The sequence below is a fragment of the Ranitomeya imitator genome, chromosome 2 (genome assembly GCF_032444005.1).
Source record: "Ranitomeya imitator isolate aRanImi1 chromosome 2, aRanImi1.pri, whole genome shotgun sequence".
In the NCBI taxonomy this organism is placed as follows: Eukaryota; Metazoa; Chordata; class Amphibia; order Anura; family Dendrobatidae; genus Ranitomeya; species Ranitomeya imitator.
This window is the reverse complement of record NC_091283.1, coordinates 489,595,661-489,617,657: the sequence shown is the minus strand read 5'-3', so window position 1 is coordinate 489,617,657 and position 21,997 is coordinate 489,595,661. Positions and strand designations below refer to the sequence as shown.

Here is a 21,997-nt window from a genome sequence, read left to right as displayed (position 1 = left end):
CGGACCCTGAGGGGCCCCTACCACCAAATCGGACCCTGAGGGGCCCCGACCACCAAATCGGACCCTGAGGGGCCCCGACCACCAAATCGGACCCTGAGGGGCCCCGACCACCAAATCGGACCCTGAGGGGACCCGACCACCAAATCGGCGCCTGAAGGGCACCCAAGTGTGAAAGTCTTGCAGGGGCAGCACGGGCACCATTCCAAAGCACTATCTGTAGTTCCTTCAGGAAATACCCATCTAGTTATAGTGCTTTGTAAAAAGCACTATATTGTTATTCCCCCGTAGACAACTTCTTATTCTTCTTATTATTATTAGGCTTTTTTCCGCAATTAATGCGGCCCGAACCGCTGCACGCACAGACTCCAGTGAGGTGTCATTTCGAAGCCAGCGTCCACGAGAGGTGTGCTAAGTATTTTTCGTGTCGATCGGATTTGTAGTTTTGGCGCAATTAACGTTTGAAAATTGTTTTTCTCTCATTGGAATGCATTGCCAATGCATTTCAATAGGGAAATTTAGCCATAAGGTATAATGGCTGATTACTGAGGCAATTTAAAAAATAACTGCCAACTGCCACCTGGCTGATCAGCTCATTGATATGCGAAGCCAGACCCAGTTACTATGCCAACGCCTACGAACTCTACATGACCCCTCCAGGACACAGTTTTGCCAGATAATATTAGCTCTTAAAGTGACCCGCGCACCAAATTGGCACCTGAGGTGCGCAGCCCACCAAATCGGACCCGAGTGGCCCCGCCCACCAAATCGGACCCCGAGTGGCCCCGCCCGCCAAATCGGACCCAGAGTGACCCCGCCCGCCAAATCGGACCCAGAGTGACCCCGCCCACCAAATGTGACCCAGAGTGACCCCGCCCACCAAATGTGACCCAGAGTGACCCCGCCCACCAAATGTGACCCAGAGTGACCCCGCCCACCAAATGTGACCCAGAGTGACCCCGCCCACCAAATGTGACCCAGAGTGACCCCGCCACCAAATGTGACCCAGAGTGACCCCGCCCACCAAATGTGACCCAGAGTGACCCGCCCACCAAATGTGACCCAGAGTGACCCCGCCCACCAAATGTGACCCAGAGTGACCCCGCCCACCAAATGTGACCCCGCCCACCAAATGTGACCCCGAGTGGCCCCGCCCACCAAATCGGACCGCGAGTGGCCCCGCCCACCAAATCGGACCCAGAGGTGCCCCGCCCACCAAATCGGACCCAGAGTAACCCCGCCCACCAAATCGGACCCAGAGTGACCCCGCCCACCAAATGTGACCCAGAGTGACCCCGCCCACCAAATGTGACCCAGAGTGACCCCGCCCACCAAATGTGACTCAGAGTGACCCCGCCCACCAAATGTGACCCAGTGTGACCCCGCCCACCAAATGTGACCCAGAGTGACCCCGCCCACCAAATGTGACCCAGAGTGACCCCGCCCACCAAATGTGACCCCGCCCACCAAATGTGACCCAGAGTGACCCCGCCCACCAAATGTGACCCAGAGTGACCCCGCCCACCAAATGTGACCCAGAGTGACCCCGCCCACCAAATGTGACCCAGAGTGACCCCGCCCACCAAATGTGACCCAGAGTGACCCCGCCCACCAAATGTGACCCAGAGTGACCCCGCCCACCAAATGTGACCCAGAGTGACCCCGCCCACCAAATGTGACCCAGAGTGACCCCGCCCACCAAATGTGACCCAGAGTGACCCCGCCCACCAAATGTGACCCAGAGTGACCCCGCCCACCAAATGTGACCCAGAGTGACCCCGCCCACCAAATGTGACCCAGAGTGACCCCGCCCACCAAATGTGACCCAGAGTGACCCCGCCCACCAAATGTGACCCAGAGTGACCCCGCCCACCAAAGGTGACCCAGAGTGACCCCGCCCACCAAAGGTGACCCAGAGTGACCCCGCCCACCAAATGTGAACCAAAGTGACCCCGCCCACCAAATGTGACCCAGAGTGACCCCGCCCACCAAATGTGACCCAGAGTGACCCGCCCACCAAATGTGACCCAGAGTGACCCCGCCCACCAAATGTGACCCAGAGTGACCCCGCCCACCAAATGTGACCCCGCCCACCAAATGTGACCCCGAGTGGCCCCGCCCACCAAATCGGACCGCGAGTGGCCCCGCCCACCAAATCGGACCCAGAGGTGCCCCGCCCACCAAATCGGACCCAGAGTAACCCCGCCCACCAAATCGGACCCAGAGTGACCCCGCCCACCAAATGTGACCCAGAGTGACCCCGCCCACCAAATGTGACCCAGAGTGACCCCGCCCACCAAATGTGACTCAGAGTGACCCCGCCCACCAAATGTGACCCAGTGTGACCCCGCCCACCAAATGTGACCCAGAGTGACCCCGCCCACCAAATGTGACCCAGAGTGACCCCGCCCACCAAATGTGACCCCGCCCACCAAATGTGACCCAGAGTGACCCCGCCCACCAAATGTGACCCAGAGTGACCCCGCCCACCAAATGTGACCCAGAGTGACCCCGCCCACCAAATGTGACCCAGAGTGACCCCGCCCACCAAATGTGACCCAGAGTGACCCCGCCCACCAAATGTGACCCAGAGTGACCCCGCCCACCAAATGTGACCCAGAGTGACCCCGCCCACCAAATGTGACCCAGAGTGACCCCGCCCACCAAATGTGACCCAGAGTGACCCCGCCCACCAAATGTGACCCAGAGTGACCCCGCCCACCAAATGTGACCCAGAGTGACCCCGCCCACCAAATGTGACCCAGAGTGACCCCGCCCACCAAATGTGACCCAGAGTGACCCCGCCCACCACAGGTGACCCAGAGTGACCCCGCCCACCAAAGGTGACCCAGAGTGACCCCGCCCACCAAATGTGAACCAAAGTGACCCCGCCCACCAAATGTGACCCAGAGTGACCCCGCCCACCAAATGTGACCCAGAGTGACTCCGCCCACCAAATGTGACCCTGCCCACCAAATGTGACCCCGAGTGGCCCCGCCCACCAAATGTGACCCAGAGTGACCCCGCCCACCAAATGTGACCCCGCCCACCAAATGTGACCCCGAGTGGCCCCGCCCACCAAATCGGACCGCGAGTGGCCCCGCCCACCAAATCGGACCCAGAGGTGCCCCGCCCACCAAATCGGACCCAGAGTGACCCCGCCCACCAAATCGGACCCAGAGTGACCCCGCCCACCAAATGTGACCCAGAGTGACCCCGCCCACCAAATGTGACCCAGAGTGACCCCGCCCACCAAATGTGACTCAGAGTGACCCCGCCCACCAAATGTGACCCAGAGTGACCCCGCCCACCAAATGTGACCCAGAGTGACCCCGCCCACCAAATGTGACCCAGAGTGACCCCGCCCACCAAATGTGACCCAGAGTGACCCCGCCCACCAAATGTGACCCAGAGTGACCCCGCCCACCAAATGTGACCCAGAGTGACCCCGCCCACCAAATGTGACCCAGAGTGACCCCGCCCACCAAATGTGACCCAGAGTGACCCCGCCCACCAAATGTGACCCAGAGTGACCCCGCCCACCAAATGTGACCCAGAGTGACCCCGCCCACCAAATGTGACCCAGAGTGACCCCGCCCACCAAATGTGACCCAGAGTGACCCCGCCCACCAAATGTGACCCAGAGTGACCCCGCCCACCAAATGTGACCCAGAGTGACCCCGCCCACCAAATGTGACCCAGAGTGACCCCGCCCACCAAATGTGACCCAGAGTGACCCCGCCCACCAAATGTGATCCAGAGTGACCCCGCCCACCAAATGTGACCCAGAGTGACCCCGCCCACCAAATGTGACTCAGAGTGACCCCGCCCACCAAATGTGACCCAGAGTGACCCCGCCCACCAAATGTGACCCAGAGTGACTCCGCCCACCAAATGTGACCCAGAGTGACCCCGCCCACCAAATATGACCCAGAGTGACCCCGCCCACCAAATGTGACCCAGAGTGACCCCGCCCACCAAATCTGACCCAGAGGTGCCCCGCCCACCAAATCTGACCCAGAGGTGCCCCGCCCACCAAATCTGACCCAGAGGTGCCCCGCCCACCAAATCTGACCCAGAGGTGCCCCGCCCACCAAATCTGACCCAGAGGTGCCCCGCCCACCAAATCTGACCGAGGTGCCCTGCCCACCAAATCTGACCCAGAGGTGCTCTGCCCACCAAATCTGACCCAGAGTGGCCCCGCCCACCAAATCTGACCCAGAGTGGCCCCGCCCACCAAATCGGACCCAGAGTGGTCCCGTCTACCAAATCGGACACAGAGTGGCCCCGTCCACCAAATCATCCCCTGAGGGGCCCCGCCCACCAAACCAGCGCCTGAAGGGCACCCAAGTGTGAAAGTCTTGCAGGGGCAGCCCGGGCACCATTACAAAGCACTATCTGTAGTTCCTTCAGGAAATACCCATCTAGTTATTATTATTATTCAGTCCGCAATTAATGCGGCCCGAACCGCTGCACTCACAAACTCCAGTGAGGTGTCATTTCGAAGCCAGCATTCCTGGGAGGTGTGCTAAGTATTTTTCGTGTCGATCGGATTTGTAGTTTTGGCGCAATTTGCGTTAGAAAAGTTGGTCTCAATGCATTTCAATAGGGAAATCTTGCCATAAGCTTATAATGGCAGTTATTTTGAAATTGCCTCAGAAATCAGCCCAACTGCCACCTGGCTGATTAGCTCACTGCTATGTGCAGTCAGACCCAGTTACTATGCCAACGCCTACGAACTCTACATGACCCCACCAGGACACAGGTTTGCCAGATAATATCAGCTCTTAAAGTGACCCGCCCACCAAATCGGACCCTGAGGTGCCAGCCCACCAAATAGGAGGCCGAGGGGCCCCGCCCACCAAATCGGAGGCCGAGGGGCCCCGACCTCCAAATCGGAGGCAGAGGGGCCCCAACCACTAAATCGGAGGCCGAGGGGCCCCGACCACCAAATCGGAGGCCGAGGGGCCCCGACCTCCAAATCGGAGGCCGAGGGGCCCCGACCACCAAATCGGAGGCCGAGGGGCCCCGACCACCAAACCGGAGGCCGAGGGGCCCCGACCTCCAAATCGGACCCTGAGGGGCCCCGACCACCAAATCGGACCCTGAGGGGCCCCGACCACCAAATCGGACCCTGAGGGGCCCCGACCACCAAATCGGACCCTGAGGGGCCCCGACCACCAAATCGGACCCTGAGGGGCCCCGACCACCAAATCGGACCCTGAGGGGCCCCGACCACCAAATCGGACCCTGAGGGGCCCCGACCACCAAATCGGACCCTGAGGGGCCCCACTTACCAAATCGGACCCTGAGGGGCCCCGACCACCAAATCGGACCCTGAGGGGCCCCGACCACCAAATCGGACCCTGAGGGGCCCCACTTACCAAATCGGACCCTGAGGGGCCCCACTTACCAAATCGGACCCTGAGGGGCCCCACTTACCAAATCGGCGCCTGAAGGGCACCCAAGTGTGAAAGTCTTGCAGGGCAGCCCGGGCACCATTCCAAAGCACTATCTGTAGTTCCTTCAGGAAATACCCATCTAGTTCTTCTTATTATTATTAGGCTTTTTTCCGCAATTAATGCGGCCCGAACCGCTGCACGCACAGACTCCAGTGAGGTGTCATTTCGAAGCCAGCGTTTGAAAATTGTTTACCCCTCATTAGAAAGCATTGCCGCAATGCATTTCAATAGGGAAATTTTGCCATAAGGTATAATGGCTGATTTGTGAGGCAATTTAAAAATAACTGCCAACTGCCACCTGGCTGATCAGCTCATTGATATGCGAAGTCAGACCCAGTTACTATGCCAACGCGTACGAACTCTACATGACCCCACCAGGACACAGTTTTGCCAGATAATATCAGCTCTTAAAGTGACCTGCCCACCAAATTGTTACCTGAGGTGCCAGCCCACCAAATCGGACCGAGTGACCCCGCCCACCAAATCGGACCCAGAGGGTAAGTGCACCCCCGCCCCGTATGTGCAAAAGTATGTGCACCCCCGCCCGTGTGTGCAAAAGTAAGTGCACCCCTGCCCCATGTGTGCAAAAGTAAGTGCACCCCTTGTGTATGCAAAACTAAGTTCACCCCCACCCCAAGTGTATAAAAGTAAGTGCACCCCCGCCCTGTGTGTGCAAAAGTAAGTGCACCCCCACCCCCGTGTGTGAAAAGTAAGTGCGCCCCCGGCCCCGGATGTGCAAAAGTAAGTGCACCCCCGCTCCCAGGTGTGCAAAAGTAAGTGCACCCCCGCCCCCGTGTGTGCAAAAGTAAGTGCACCCCCGCCCCCGTGTGTGCAAAAGTAAGTGCACCCTGCCCCGTGTGTGAGAAGTAAGTGCGCCCCCGGCCCAGGATGTGCAAAAGTAAGTGCGCCCCCGTCCCCGGGTGTGCAAAAGTAAGTGCGCCCCGGGTGTGCAAAAGTAAGTGCGCCCCGGGTGTGCAAAAGTAAGTGGGCCCCGGCTGTGCAAAAGTAAGTGCACCCCTGGTGTGCAAAAGTAAGAGCGCCCCCGACCCCATGTGTGCAAAAGTAAGTGCGCCCCCGTCCCGTGTGTGAAAAGTAAGTGCACCCCCGTTCCCGGGTGTGAAAAGTAAGTGCACCCCCAATCCTGTGGGTGAAAAGTAAGTGCACCCTCGGTCCCGTGGGTGAAAAGTAAGTGCACCCCCGGTCCCGTGAGTTAAAAGTAAGTGCACCCCCGGTCCCGTGGGTGAAAAGTAAGTGCACCCCCGGTCCCGTGAGTTAAAAGTAAGTGAACCTCCGTCCCGTGTGTGAAAAGTAAGTGCACCCCCAGTCCCGTGTGTGAAAAGTAAGTGCATCCCCGATCCCGTGTGTGAAAAGTAAGAGCACCCCGGCCCCGGGTGTGCAAAAGTAAGTGCGCCCCCGGCCCCCAATTCGGACCCTGAGTGGCCCCGCCCACAAATGGGATCCAGAGTGACCCCGCCCACCAAATCGGACCCAGAGTGACCCCGCCCACCAAATCGGACCCTGAGTGACCTCGCCCACTAAATCGGACCCAGAGTGACCCCGCCCACCAAATCGGACCGAGAGTGACCCCGCCCACCAAATCGGACCGAGAGTGACCCCGCCCACCAAATCGGACCGAGAGTGACCCCGACCACCAAATCGGACCCAGAGTGACCCCGCCCACCAAATCGGCCCCCGTGTGGCCCCGCCCACCAAATCGGACCCAAAGTGACCCCGCCCACCAAATCGGACCCAGAGTGACCCCGCCCACCAAATCGGACCGAGAGTGACCCCGCCCACCAAATCGGACCCAGAGTGACCCCGCCCACCAAATCGGACCCAGAGTGACCCCGCCCACCAAATCGGACCCAGAGTGACCCCGCCCACCAAATCGGACCCAGAGTGACCCCGCCCACCAAATCGGACCCAGAGTGACCCCGCCCACCAAATCGGACCCAGAGTGACCCCGCCCACCAAATCGGACCCAGAGTGACCCCGCCCACCAAATCGGACCCAGAGTGACCCCGCCCACCAAATCGGACCCAGAGTGACCTCGCCCACTAAATCGGACCCAGAGTGACCCCGCCCACCAAATCGGACCGAGAGTGACCCCGCCCACCAAATCGGACCGAGAGTGACCCCGACCACCAAATCGGACCCAGAGTGACCCCGCCCACCAAATCGGACCCAGAGTGACCCCGCCCACCAAATCGGACCCAGAGTGACCCCGCCCACCAAATCGGACCCAGAGTGACCCCGCCCACCAAATCGGACCCAGAGTGACCCGCCCACCAAATCTGACCCAGAGTGACCCCGCCCACCAAATCGGACCCAGAGTGACCCCGCACACCAAATCGGACCCAGAGTGACCCCGCCCACCAAATCGGACCCAGAGTGACCCCGCCCACCAAATCGGACCCAGAGTGACCCTGCCCAAAAAAATCGGACCCAGAGTGACCACGCCCACCAAATCGGACCCAGAGTGACCCTGCCCACCAAATCGGACCCAGAGTGACCCCGCCCACCAAATCGGCCCCTGAGGGGCCCCACCCACCAAACGGGCGCCTGAGGGGCACTCAAGTGTGAAAGCCTTGCAGGGGCAGCCCGGGCACCATTCCAAAGCACTATCTGTAGTTCCTTCAGGAAATACCCATCTAGTTTCATCTTATTGTCATCTTTGTGGGCAATGTACTCTTATGGTATATTTAATCTAAAATTTTAGAAGTTTGTTCCTTGCTACTCTAAACGTATCCACAACCTCAAAGAGAGAAAGTATAGCCTGGTTGTGTTACACTGTGGATGCCTGAGTGCAAGAAGTGTATCTGTCAGGTGCTTGGGAAAGCTGGGTGGCATGTGTGCTAGGATATTACTCAGTTCAACCATCCCGCTTGCTGTAGATTGCGCTTAGCTCATTGTCAGCCTATTCTGATAAGTGAGCGGACGAGGAGCGAATGTGAAAAGTGAAGTCCCACCTTGGCAGTCACATCCGAGTAACGTGTACACCGAGTGGGCGGTGTTCATGACGCATCGCCACACTTGTCCACTGGTTGTTTCTGTTATTACAGCTCAGTTTAATGCAAATAAATCATACCCAGCTGATATTCCATACGCAACATAATGTGATCCTCTTTAGTAAAATAAAGCATCCACATTTTCTAACTCTGAACAAAGCTTTTAGGTAATATTTATAGGCTGCATTCCATTGGATATTGGTTTGACCTATAAATTCTAGTTTAGTGCAATCTAATTTTTCATGTATAAAAAAAATAGCACACAAGCCTAATCCCGGGTGCCAACATCTCTACTTTGATGGAGAAAATAAAAGAAAATCTACCTACCATGGGCTTTGGGAATCCAAAATCTGCAACTGAACTAGAAACAGATTTTCGTGATTACCTTTCTACCACCCCAGTCTCGAGAGAAATAAAAAAGGGAGAGATCAGTTTATAGCTCGGAATAAATAAAAACATCAAAATCTCTCTGCTCTTTCTTTTCAACGTTTACAACATGGAAAAACTAATTAAATAGGATTTTGTGTCTCCCTCGTCCCTCCCTAACGGCTGGGGATTCTTTAATTAGCGCTGGTTGAAGCTGTGCCTATTTTTCTGGAGAGATGGATGTAATTATAAGAATCTCTCTCGCTCTCTCTAAACTACCATTTTAATAACTGTTCGGCTTCTAATTATGCTCCTAGGTTTAGCGAATTGAAAAGGCAGAAGGATAAAAAAAAGGAAAGAAAAAGGAGAAAGAAAATAATTAGAAGGTGGAGAAGATGTAGAATATTAACGAGCTACGTTGAAAGGGCCAGTCCCACTTAGCGAGAGAAGGGGAGAAAAATTGATTTTCTTCAACGGTTTACAGAGATAATTGGCAACAGGATTAATGAACTGCGAGCGGTTTGCTTGTGTGTGTCCTATGAAAAATAAGTGTATTTTATCCTTCAAAAGCCATGCAGTGAATCTCTCTGATCAGTTGCTAAGTGTCCTTCCCAGGCGATGGATCGTATGTGAGGCATTTCTTGGAACAAGACATGGAAGAACAAGAGAGAGGCGGCGCTTTGTTGTTTAGTGGATCGAAATGACAACTGAAATTCAACATAGGTCTTGTTAGCCTGTAGTATTGAACAGTTTATTTTGTCACCCTGAGTTTAGAACCTGGTCTAAGGTATTTGCCAAAGAACAAAAGAATTTAGAATTAAGGTACCGTCACACTTAGCGACAACGATCCGGATCGCTGCAGCGTCGCTGTTTGGTCGCTGGAGAGCTGTCACACAGACAGCTCTCCAGCGACCAACGATCCCGAGGTCCCCGGTAACCAGGGTAAACATCGGGTAACTAAGCGCAGGGCCGCGCTTAGTAACCCGATGTTTACCCTGGTTACCAGCGTAAAAAAACAAACAGTACGTACTTACATTCAGCTGTCTGTCCCTTGCCGTCTGGTTCCTGCACTGACTGCTGGCCGTAAAGTGAAAGTGAAAGCACAGCACAGCGGTGAGTCCGATGTTTACCCTGGTTACCAGTGAAGACATCGCTGAATCGGTGTCACACACGCCGATTCAGCGATGTCTACGGGGAGTCCAGCGACGAAATAAAGTTCTGGACTTTCTTCCCCGACCAGCGATCTCCCAGCAGGGGCCTGATCGCTGCTGCCTGTCACACTGGACGATATCGCTAGCGAGGACGCTGCAACGTCACGGATCGCTAGCGATATCGTCTAGCGTGACAGTACCTTTAGGCCTATGTGACAGCTTTAGGGTAAGCAATAGTCACCATGATCATGTTTTTCCCAACTGGATATGTGGCAATGAAAAGAATTTTTAAGATGCTATGCAACTGTTACTATTTTCAACAGAAAGATACATCCTTTCCTAATGGAAATACAATGACTAAACTACAAGAAGAAAACTCCTTGTTCTTCAACTTTTACCCCCTCAAGGACATATGAACTTTCCTGGTTGTATTCCCAGGTCATGTTTGTAGAGCAGCCACTAATCAGTGATGGATACAATGAATGGAACATCTGAAGAAGAAACAGATCAGAAACACAGCTATGGGTCATCACTAGGCAGAATAAATGATGCGACAAACCTGAGGGTAAGAGAAAGACTAATTAGAAAATGTATGGGGGTCAAAACCAGGACTAGGTGACATACGGTAGTCAAAAGAGGAAGAGAATTAGGCAAAGTCCAGAAGAAAGTCTGAGGTCACGGACAAACAAAATAATAGTAAACTAGATTGGAATCACAGTGGCAAGGGTAATCCAGCTGTTTCTTCACTTTTAAGGTGGCACCTATGGCGTTCACCACATGTATTTTAGCAGAGTAGTATTACTGATATGCAAACTTAGACATCTTTAAAAACTATAACATCAGTGATTGCAAATGCAACTAGTTGCCCACTGCAATACTTACTACTTATGGTGGGAGCTTTCTATTATGGAGGCATATAGATCTATGGGAGCACAGGTGCTAAAGGTCCAATACTACTTAATTACAGAAGTTTATATATTTCACATTCCTCATTCAGGTACATAAGGTTCACAAGAAGTTTGCATCCTCTACAAATTTCAGATTTCTCGTTATACAGCTTGTTGTAATAGGGGAAGAAAGAACTGAAGAATAGAAGATGCCATCCTAATACGTGACCAAAGCATTCCTGCTTTTGGAACATCTGCAGAACTATAATGTATAAGCCAAAATCAATTAAACAGAAGACCAAACAGATACCCAGGACCAGGTCCACCAATTTAGCTGTGCCTATCAGTCTTTAACATCTGTGGAGGCCTTAGTGTACCATCCTGCAGTCAATGCACAAATGTGTCTGCCTAGCTCAAGTTTGAACTCTATTTTGGAGAGTTGCTTCCAGTATAGCTTCTATGCTCATAGTTATATTGTTATTCTATGGAGACGTAGAGCTTCAGCACAGACTTTACCATACTGACTACATGTGCTAATTTTCAGGGCATAGTATACATTTTTTTTTTTTAAATCCAATGTATAGCTTTCATTATTTTTTTTTTTCAAAATCCCCTCCCCGTGGCTGGTAGTCCCACTGCCACCATACTAGGAGATACTCACTGTCTCCCACCTTTTGGTTGGCCCACAAATTTCGTATCTCTTTCCAGTATAGTCTGTTGTCACAGTCCACACTCCTCCAGATGACAGATGACACAACTGAAACTCGTGTATCCAGCAGCAACAGTCCTTAAGAAAGTTCCTTAAATCCAGACAACAGATCCCTCAACTGTAGCAGGGGGAAACAGCCCAGCCGGAAATCGATCTCCAAACTCCATAGGCCATCCATCCATGGGCTCCAGGACCTCAGCCTAGATCCTTGCTCATTGACGTCACTCCTACGACTCCTTGACTAGACATGTGACTTTTTGTTCTCCTTCCCTGGGATCAGCCCCCTGAATGAGCGGAAGTGTTCACACCCTCCCCAATAAACATTCGCTTTTAGTCAAAGAATAAAGAATGTTCCAGAAGCCCATCACCTAAGACTTCATGTGTGACCCCCTGTAGTGATGGCTCCATTGGATCTGCTAATTCTATCCACACAATTGGACTAGTGCCTGGGAGAATAATGAAATGATTGCGTTCCTTGATTACTAATCTTGGGTATGGCCTTAAATATTCATAAGATCCAGCCTGCACGTCTTCCTTTGCTTACTGTCACTGAATGGAAACATTGATTCCTGAGGCTGAACTGACAAACAAGCAAATATCTAATAAAACACAGCAAGCAAATCTCTTGATGTAAGATTGACCGGTGCTCCGTGTTGGAGATAGTCTGCATCTCTTAAGGTACTGTCACACTAGACGATATCGCTAGCGATCCGTGACGTTGCAGCGTCCTCGCTAGCGATATCGTCCAGTGTGACAGGCAGCAGCGATCAGGCCCCTGCTGGGAGATCGCTGGTCGGGGAAGAAAGTCCAGAACTTTATTTCGTCGCTGGACTCCCCGTAGACATCGCTGAATCGGCGTGTGTGACACCGATTCAGCGATGTCTTCGCTGGTAACCAGGGTAAACATCGGGTAACTAAGCGCAGGGCCGCGCTTAGTAACCCGATGTTTACCCTGGTTACCATCCTAAAAGTAAAAAAACAAACACTACATACTTACCTACCGCTGTCTGTCCTCCAGCGCTGTGCTCTGCTCTCCTCCTGCTCTGGCTGTGAGCGTCGGTCAGCCGGAAAGCGGAGCGGTGACGTCACTGCTCTGCTTTCTGGCTGCCCGGCGCTCACAGCCATACCAGAGAAGCAGAGCGCCGAGGACAGACAGCGGAAGGTAAGTATGTAGCGTTTGTTTTTTTACTTTTTAGGATGGTAACCAGGGTAAACATCGGGTTACTAAGCGCGGCCCTGCGCTTAGTTACCCGATGTTTACCCTGGTTACCGGGGACCTCGGGATCGTTGGTCGCTGGAGAGCTGTCTGTGTGACAGCTCTCCAGCGACCAAACAGCGACGCTGCAGCGATCCGGATCGTTGTCGGTATCGCTGCAGCGTCGCTATGTGTGACGGTACCTTTAGAGCTGCCAATTTCAATCTACATCCATTGGTCCAATAGTCTTAAAACTAGGCCAGCTCCTCACAGTCCTATATATACTAAAGCATTACACCAGGTTTACCTTCCATCCACTCTGTGTCTAACAGCCACCTTACATACTGCTCACCTCTGCTTAAAGCCGTGAATTTGGCACCTTCTACTACTAGACATAGGATTTTCAAGAGGGCATCAGAATTGCCATGTAAGCTAAAATCCTGCAGGGCTAGAAACCAGCAGGTAATGCAAGCATTTTCCCTTTTTCTTCCTCATCCACCTTAGTGGGCTATGGTCTGACACTAATTTAAATATTCACCCTGAGAGATAGTATAGCACTGTGTCCACCGCCCACTTTATGGCCATGCATTCTTTTTCTACAATATAATAATTTTTCTCACTTGCTGACAGTTTCCTACTCAGGTAGAAAGCAGGATTCTCCTATCCGTGTATCTCTCCTAATGTGACTTCAGAGGTGTCCGTTTGGAGTTCAAATTCCTTCTTAAAGTCAGGGGTAATCAGGACTTGCCCCTTACACAGAGTTACTTTCAGTTCTTGAAAGGCCATCTCCACCTCCGATGTCCATTTGGCCATGACCGATTTTGACCCCTTAAGGAGGTCAGTCATGGGTGCGGCCACCATGGCAAAGTATGGAATGCACCTCTTGTAGTACCTCACGATTCCCACAAAGGTCCCAACTTTTTTTTTTTTAGAGTGGTTTCGATCAGTTATGGATTGTGTCTACTTTATTGATCTGGGGTTTGCTTTTGTCTCTCCTTACTACATATCCAAGGTATTTGGCCTCCTCTTTCACCATGACACATTTTTCTGGATTTATAGAGAACCCCGCATCACACAATGCCTGGACCTTTCCCAGATGACTTCCCCAATCCAGGATGAAGATTACCATATCGTCCAGGTATACCACAGCGCAATTCTCATGGAGTGTGAGGATCTGGTCCATGGCCCTCTGGAAGGTGGCCAGAGCTCCCTGCAGTCCGAACAACATCTGGACATATTGTAAGCAACTGTCGAGCGTAGAGAAAGGCATCTTCTCCTTGGATTCTTGTGATTTGGGGATTTGCCAATATTTCTTTGTTAGACTCAAGATGGTAATGTACCTTGGCAGCCCAAGACTCTATGTACCTTGCCAGCCCAAGTCTCTCAATCAGCTCATTCACACCTGGCTTCAGATATGCAACAAACTTTGATACTTCATTTAGTTTCATTACTGAATCTCCATTCTCCATCAGGTTTTGGAGCAATGACAATCAGGCTACACCACGCGCTCTTAGATTATTCAATAATTCTGAGATTCAGCATACTCTTCATGTCCTTGGAGATCAGTTCTTGTTGGGCTTCTGGAGTTTGATAGGGCTTTGAATTCACCTGCACATGGAGTTCTGTCAGAACCTTGTGTTCTATGACATCGGTACACACCAGGAAATCTGAAAACAGGTCTCGGTTCTGCTGCAGAAATTCATGATCTTGCTGTTTTTTGGGCCTTCAACAGCATCTCGGCTATTGTAAAATCTTCACTGTCCCCTTCTGGCTTAACCAGCAAATATGGAGTTTCAACGGGGTCCTTGTCTTGCCATGAGGTGGAAGCAGTTAACTGGCAGGTGGGACAGGACTTGCAATACCTTAGGAATTCCTGGTGACATCAGGGCCAATAAAACATCCATATGACCCGTTCTTGAGTTTTGTCCACCACCAGATGACTACCCAAGACATGTGAATGGGCCATATCCAACACCCACCATCTACAGGGTCGTGGTACCAACAATTATTCCACTATCTCCTCCCTTACGTAGTAACCTGATACAATAAGTCCCCACTCAACATGAATTAGGGAAACTTTGTGTCAGCCCCTGGCTCCTCTGCTATGTAGTCTATAACGGTCACCTTATTGAACGCTTCTTTTAGAGTTAAGTCCTTATGTTGGGTGGAGCTAAAATTTCTCTGGTCACCTATATCTCAGGAATTTTGACATCTGGGGATACTACCTCCTTATCTACCACCATTACACAGAAGAGCAAACTGTCAGGCTCTTGGGTTGATGAGACTTTTTAGGGCTAACCCATCTCTTACTCAAACAATTGAGGTCTTCACCCCCCCATAAGTCCCAAAGAAAACAAAGTCCCGGTCTATGATAATTGGGTGCAATAAATCCAGGACCAAGCCAGCCTCTTGGCAATCAGTACCTTGGGCTGTCTCAATGACCACTCTGACCACCAGCTAGTCTTTAGCATCCCCGTGAATGCAGCGGACGACCACCTTCTTCCCAGGTATCAACTGGAGAGGGAGTATGACCATTCACTTTTACAGGACAAACTTGGGGCCCCTCGTCGGGTGGACAGTCTACTCTCCAAGCCGGATATTCATAGAATGAACACCGGCGACCGATGCTACAGTCCATTTTCTCGGTGGTCAGTGGACATTGGGCAGCTATGTGACCTGGGCCGTTACATCTCCACCAAATTACATCCCCCCCAATGAGACCCTCAACATGACCTCCCCTGCCCACTTTGCCTCCCGAAGGAACCATCAACCCCATTACCTTTCAACCAGTCCAACCAAGTCATCGGCATTCCGGGGATCTCCGTGGGCAACCCAAGTTTGCATCGGGCTCGTAAGGGAGTGCACAAACCAGTCCATTACAACTCGCTCTACCATCAGCGCTGGGGTAGAACACTCTGGCTGCAACTACTTTTTCATGAGGTGCAGCAGATCAAACACTTGGGAGTGAGGGGGTTTATCACAATGATATGCCCAGCAGTGGACTGGTTGTGTCCTGACAAACATTGTCACCCCCAAGCGTGCCAAAATTTCTGTTGTAAATTTTCATATTTTTTGCATCCTGTAAGGCTAAATCACAGTAGGTCTTTTGTGGCTCGCCCGTTAAGAATGGCTTCAGGACTTCCACCCACTGCTGTAGCAGGAGTTTCTCCCTATCGGCGACTCTTTCAAAAATGGTTAAAAAGGCCTCTATATCATCACCCGGGATCACTTTCTGCAAGGCTCTCCTCCCCTCCTTCCAGATAGAAAAATCATCAGCTGACCTTGGAATTGGAGCTGCCGCTGTCCCATGAACCACCACTGTATTTCGATCTGCTGCTGCTGTTGTCAGTGCTGTTGCTGGTACTGTTGTTGCTGGGGCTGTTGCATAAGCAGCTTACTTGTCTCCTGCTGTGCTAGCTGTTGCTGCTGTAGCTGTTGCTGCTAGGCTTGCACCTGTTTAACCAGGTCCTCCAAGCTGTTTGACGTTGCTCCCTGGCTTATAGCTGCCTTCCTCTAGGACATGCAGTACTTGTGTAACAGTCACATGTGCTCCCTGGGAATACTGACCACACTTCTAATACCAAATGTAACAAGGCTACTCACTTGGGAGCGACCTGAGGTATCACAGAAACCGTTTCTGTTTAAAGTCCCGCTGGTTTATTTCAGTCCTCCTTAACCAAATGACAGGAAACTCAAATACAACCCTTGTCTGGCAGAAAATAAAACAACACAGAGTCCAACTTCCTAGTCCTTTAGCAAAGGCACTCAATCCAGGAAAACGGTATAACTCCATACATACACACAGCCATGTGTGAGACAAACAGGTCTAATTTTACCAAGTGAACCACAACTAAGGATGGTGAGATGATGAGCAGCCATTCAGCTGCTCATAATCAACCTGTCAAGTCTGAAAGGCTGATTAATCACTTTTTGTCCTAGATATACTAAAGCATTACTCCAGGTTTTTCTTTCATCCACTATGTGTCTTACAGCCACCATAGAAGGGGTATTTGTGACAGGCATGCTGAGGGGCATTTATGGCTGTTACTAAATGGGCATTTAGGGATTGAGCAACGGCATCTAAGGCAGGCAAATTGAGGGGTATCCAAAGAAAACACTTTGGGAGGTATCTGTGGCAAGCATACTAAAGACCATTTGTGATAGGCACGCTTGAGGGGCATTCGCAAGACCACTTCACTGCATTCCAACAGGCAACACTCCCTTTAAATCTGCTCTCACCTCTGCTAAACAGGCCTACTTCACAACCCTCGTATCTTTCGTATCCTACAACCCCAAACAGTTTTCAAAACCTTTAACTCCCTCCTCTGCCCCCACTGTCCCCTCCAACCTCCCTCATCTCTGCAGAGGACTTTGCCACACACTTTAAAGATAAGATCGACCAAACAAGGCAAGTCTTCATTGTTCAACCACCACAACCCCTTTGTATACCAGACCAATGCCCAAACCACATAACCTCCCTATTCAACATCAATGAAGGGGGGTTTAACTGTCTCCTCTCCAAATCGAACCTCACCACCTGTGCGCTTGACCCCATCCCATCCCACCTCATCCCCAACCTCACCACCACTCTTATCCCATCCCTAACCCACCTCTTCAATCTATCACTAACTTCTGGCACCTTCCCTTCTGCTTTCAAACATGCCACAATCATGACTATCTTTAAAAAGCCAACCCTCAATCCAACTGCTATGTCCAGCTATCGCCCAATATCGCTGCTCCATTCGCTTCCAAACTCCTGGAGCTGCACGTCCACGCTGAAATTTCCTCCCACCTCTCTTCTAACTTGCTCTTTGACAATCTACAATCTGGTTTTTGCCCCCATCACTCAACTGAGACAGCCCTAACCAAAATTACTAACGGACAATACTCTGTACTCCTCCTTTTAGACCTGTCCTCTGCTTTCGACACAGTTGACCACTGCCTCCTACTACAGATCCTCTCCTCCTTTGGCATCAAAGACCTCACCCTATCCTGGATCTCCTTATACCTTTCTAACCGCACATTCAGCATCTCCCACTCCCACACTACCTCCTCATCACACCCTCTCTCTGTTGGAGTCCCCCAAGGCTCTATTCTAGGACCTCTACTCTTCTCAATCTATACATTTGGCCTGGGACAACTCATAAAGTCCCATGGATTCCAGTACCACTTTTATGCTGATGACACTCAGATCTACCTTTCTGGCCCAGACGTCATCTCTCTGCTGTCCAGAAACCCAGAGTGTCTATCAGCCGTATCCTCCTTCTTCTCCTCTCGCTTCCTCAAACTCAATGTGAACAAATCTGAACTCATCATCTTTCCTCCATCTCATAGATCTTCCTTACCTGACCTATCTATCGCAATTAACAACTTCACGCTTTCCCCCGAACCGGAAGTCCACTGCCTTGGAGTAACCCTTGACTCTGCCCTATCCTTCAAACTGCACATCCAAGCTCTTTCCACCTCCTGTCGCCTCCAGCTCAAAAATATCTCCAGAATCCATCCTTTCCTCAACCGTCAATCTACTAAAATGCTTGTGCATGCCCTAATCATCTCCCGCCTTGACTACTGCAACATCCTTTTCTGTGGCCTCCCTGCTAACAGCCTTGCACCTTTCTCGTCCATCCTTAACTCTGCTGCCCGACTAATTCATCTCTCTCCTTGCTACTCCTCCGCTTCCCCCCTCTGCAAATCTCTTCACTGGCTCCCATTCCCTCAGCGTATCCAGTTTAAATTACTAATACTAACCTACAAAGCCATCCATAACCTGTCTCCTCCATATATCTCTGAACTAATCTCCAGATATCTTCACGCACGTAATCTCTGGTTCTCCCAAGAACTCCTTCTCTCCTCCACACTTATTTGCTCCTTACCCAACCGCCTCCAAGACTTCTCACCAATATCCCCCATCCTCTGGAATTCTTTGCCCCAACATGTCTGACTATCAACCACATTCGGATCCTTCAGACGGAACCTGAAAACCCACCTCTTCAGGAAAGCCTACAGCCTGCACTGACCCCGATGCCTCCTCACCTCACCACTACCAAAGCTACCGCCTCACCAACACTGGAGCTCCTGCAACCCTCAACCTATTGTATCCTTCCCAACTATCCTGTAGAATGTAAGCCCGCAAGGGCAGGGTCCTTTCCCCTCTGTATCAGTCTGTAATTGTTAGTTTGCTTGTTGTTAGTGATATCTGTAATTTGTATGTAACCCCTTCTCATGTACAGCACCATGGAATCAATGGTGCTATATAAATAAATAATAATTTGTGGCAGGAATTAAAGTAATGTCAATGAATTAATGAATGATCAGGGCTATATTATACACATTAATGGGTATCCAATTACATCATACTGGGGATTACCTGTTGCTAGCACATTAGGCTACATGAATGGCATTTTCAGGTGCTTCCTATATCAGGCAAATTGAGAGGCATCCATAGACAACACTTTAGGGGTGAAGAGGGAAGGGAGGCCAGAAAAGTGGTATCTGTGGTAAATGCATTAAACACCATCTGCAACTCATGCGTCTGTGGCTGCTACATAAATTATTAAAAGGTCATGGGCCTCTTTTGCAAGAACGTTAAGGGGGACAGCATTTTGCGGTTTGAAGGGGAATTTCTGCATGGCATTCTCAGGGGCATCTGTGGCAGGCGCATTGACATGTATCCAAGGGCTGCACTCTAGGGGGGCATTTGTGACAAATACATTGATCACCATCTGCAAGTGAACACTGAGTGGCAACAATGACTGGCACTAGAGTAGCATCTATGGATGGTACTCACAGGGAGCATCTATGGCAGGAACAATGAGGACTATCCGAGGATAGCATTCTGTGGCTGGCACACCGTTGGCATCTGTAAAGGCACTATGTACAGACAATACATAATAAATAGAAGATTTTGCTTATTTTCAATATTAACCTGCACATACAGGAGGTGAAGGTACAGAGATATAGATATATATTCAAAATCGGCTCTTCTCAGCTGTGTACAGACTTGCCGCCAATTTCATATATATGAGATATGTCAGTGATTTGAGCCCTGCTGGAAACAGCCTCATCAAATGAGCACCACATTCCCATAGCCCTGCGGCCCTGTGGATGATGAATTCAATAATTTAACCCGTAAACTCACATTTACCTCTGGGACTCCCATAATAGCCTTCAAATATTGCTCTTATTTTTCTTCAGGAGATTAGACTGTTGTCTACACAGACGAGAGGCGCTCTTACTGCGCCTGTTTAAACACGTTGATGGCCCAAATCCGAGGGAAAGTGTTATGTGAACAAATAGACTTAGAGGGGCGATGACTGCAGCACAATTTACAGGTTAGCAGAGACCACTGGAGAATAGGCTGACATGTTTAGTGGATTAAAGGATAACTCTCGCCTGGGATTTGTAGGATCTAATAACATTGACATGTTTAATTAAAGGTCAGCTCCACGTAGGAACAATCTAACATGCGACAGTGACACAGATAATTGGAGAAAGCAAGTGCAGTAAACTTGGAAATATCGCTGACTGTGACTTGTGATGGTGGAGAACACTGTTAATCTGGGCTTACTGAAGTGGATTCTTTCCCACCATAGACATAGAGGACATGTCATAAATGCCTGAAAGGTGGGAGACCACCCATTCAGCTAGAAACGCCCCTTTTAGTCAATATTGTCATTAATCCTTCCCAGTGATGGACATCAGCATCAGAACCCATTCCAAAAAACAGTATTTTTTCCCATTGATTTCCAGGTTCTAATTTTGTGGTACGTACGATATGTCTAGTGTTGATCTTAAAGGAATATTCCCATCTCCAAGATCCTATCCCAGTATGTAGGTATGGATACCTAACCTACTACAATGCCCTGCACATGGGGTATGCGACATAGTGAATCATGACCCTGGTATTGTCGACGGAGTAGACTTTGCCGGTACAACACCCCCACCCATTTTATCCCCACCCGTGGCCCCCCAACTATCATTCTTAACCCAATGAAAACACAACCACTGTAATTCTTTGGAATGATCTAGGCCACAGTAGCCTTTTTATTAAACATATAACAATAATACATTAATAACAAAGGAATAAATAACATTTTAAAGGCTAGAAGGAGTCCTAGGAGCTCCAAGAATCTGGTGATTGACAACCCATACCGTGAACATACATAACACCAACTTTACCCGCAGCCGTTCAAAACCCTGGCTCGGGAGCACCAAAAACCCAAACGAGGGTTCACTGTTCACGGTAAAAAATCCCAGGAGATCCAGCCACCCCTGCCGGAACTCCCCAACCACCATTCACCAGATTCAAAAGATACCAACACTAAAACAGAGGAGCCATATGCCAAAATGGATCCCCAAATCCAATTTTTACCAACTCCCAGGACTCCCCTCAGCCGCCACGGCCACAATGACCCAAAAGAAACAACAACCCTGCCATTTAACGAGCAACCTAATAAAACCCCCTCCCTTCTCTTTTTTTTAAATTTTTTTTATGAATAACAATAGGGCGGGAGGGCGGGACTGGTCACGATCCTCCAAGAGCGGGAAGTGACGGGCCCCACCCCCAAACTCCCATAAACCCCCGAGCTAGATCCTCCCCTTGCTCATTCCCATATTATCTACCCCTCTCCCCCCATTGTCATGCAGGCCTTCGCCTACGCCGTGGGGGGGGAGGGGCACGGCTCGCTCCGGCCTTTCCTTGACCCTGGTATTGTCGACGGAGTAGACTTTGCCGGTACAACACCCCCACCCATTTTATCCCCACCCGTGGCCCCCCAACTATCATTCTTAACCCAATAAAAACACAACCACTGTAATTCTTTGGAATGATCTAGGCCACAGTAGCCTTTTTTATTAAACATATAACAATAATACATTAATAACAAAAGAATAAATAACATTTTAAAGGCTAGAAGGAGTCATAGGAGCTCCAAGAATCTGGTGATTGACAACCCATACCGTGAACATACATAACACCAACTTTACCCCCAGCTGTTCAAAACCCTGGCTCGGGAGCACCAAAAACCCAAACGAGGGTTCACTGTTCACGGTAAAAAATCCCAGGAGATCCAGCCACCCCTGCCGGAACTCCCCAACCACCATTCACCAGATTCAAAAGATACCAACACTAAAACAGAGGAGCCATATGCCAAAATGGATTCCCAAATCCAATTTTTACCAACTCCCAGGACTCCCCCCAGCCGCCACAACGAGAGGCCCTTT

The 21,997-nt window shown here is 50.7% G+C and overlaps 1 long non-coding RNA gene across 1 annotated transcript in view; it reads right to left on the bottom strand.

Annotated features, from left to right (window-relative positions):
* The window catches only part of LOC138667512 (uncharacterized), a 74,943-nt gene extending 63,126 nt beyond the window's left edge, over positions 1 to 11,817 (bottom strand). Inside the window, exon 1 of the long non-coding RNA XR_011318801.1 lies at positions 11,533 to 11,817. This is a non-coding gene — a long non-coding RNA (uncharacterized lncRNA). The remainder of the gene's footprint in view (positions 1 to 11,532) is intronic.
* Between the last annotated feature and the right edge of the window lie 10,180 nt (positions 11,818 to 21,997).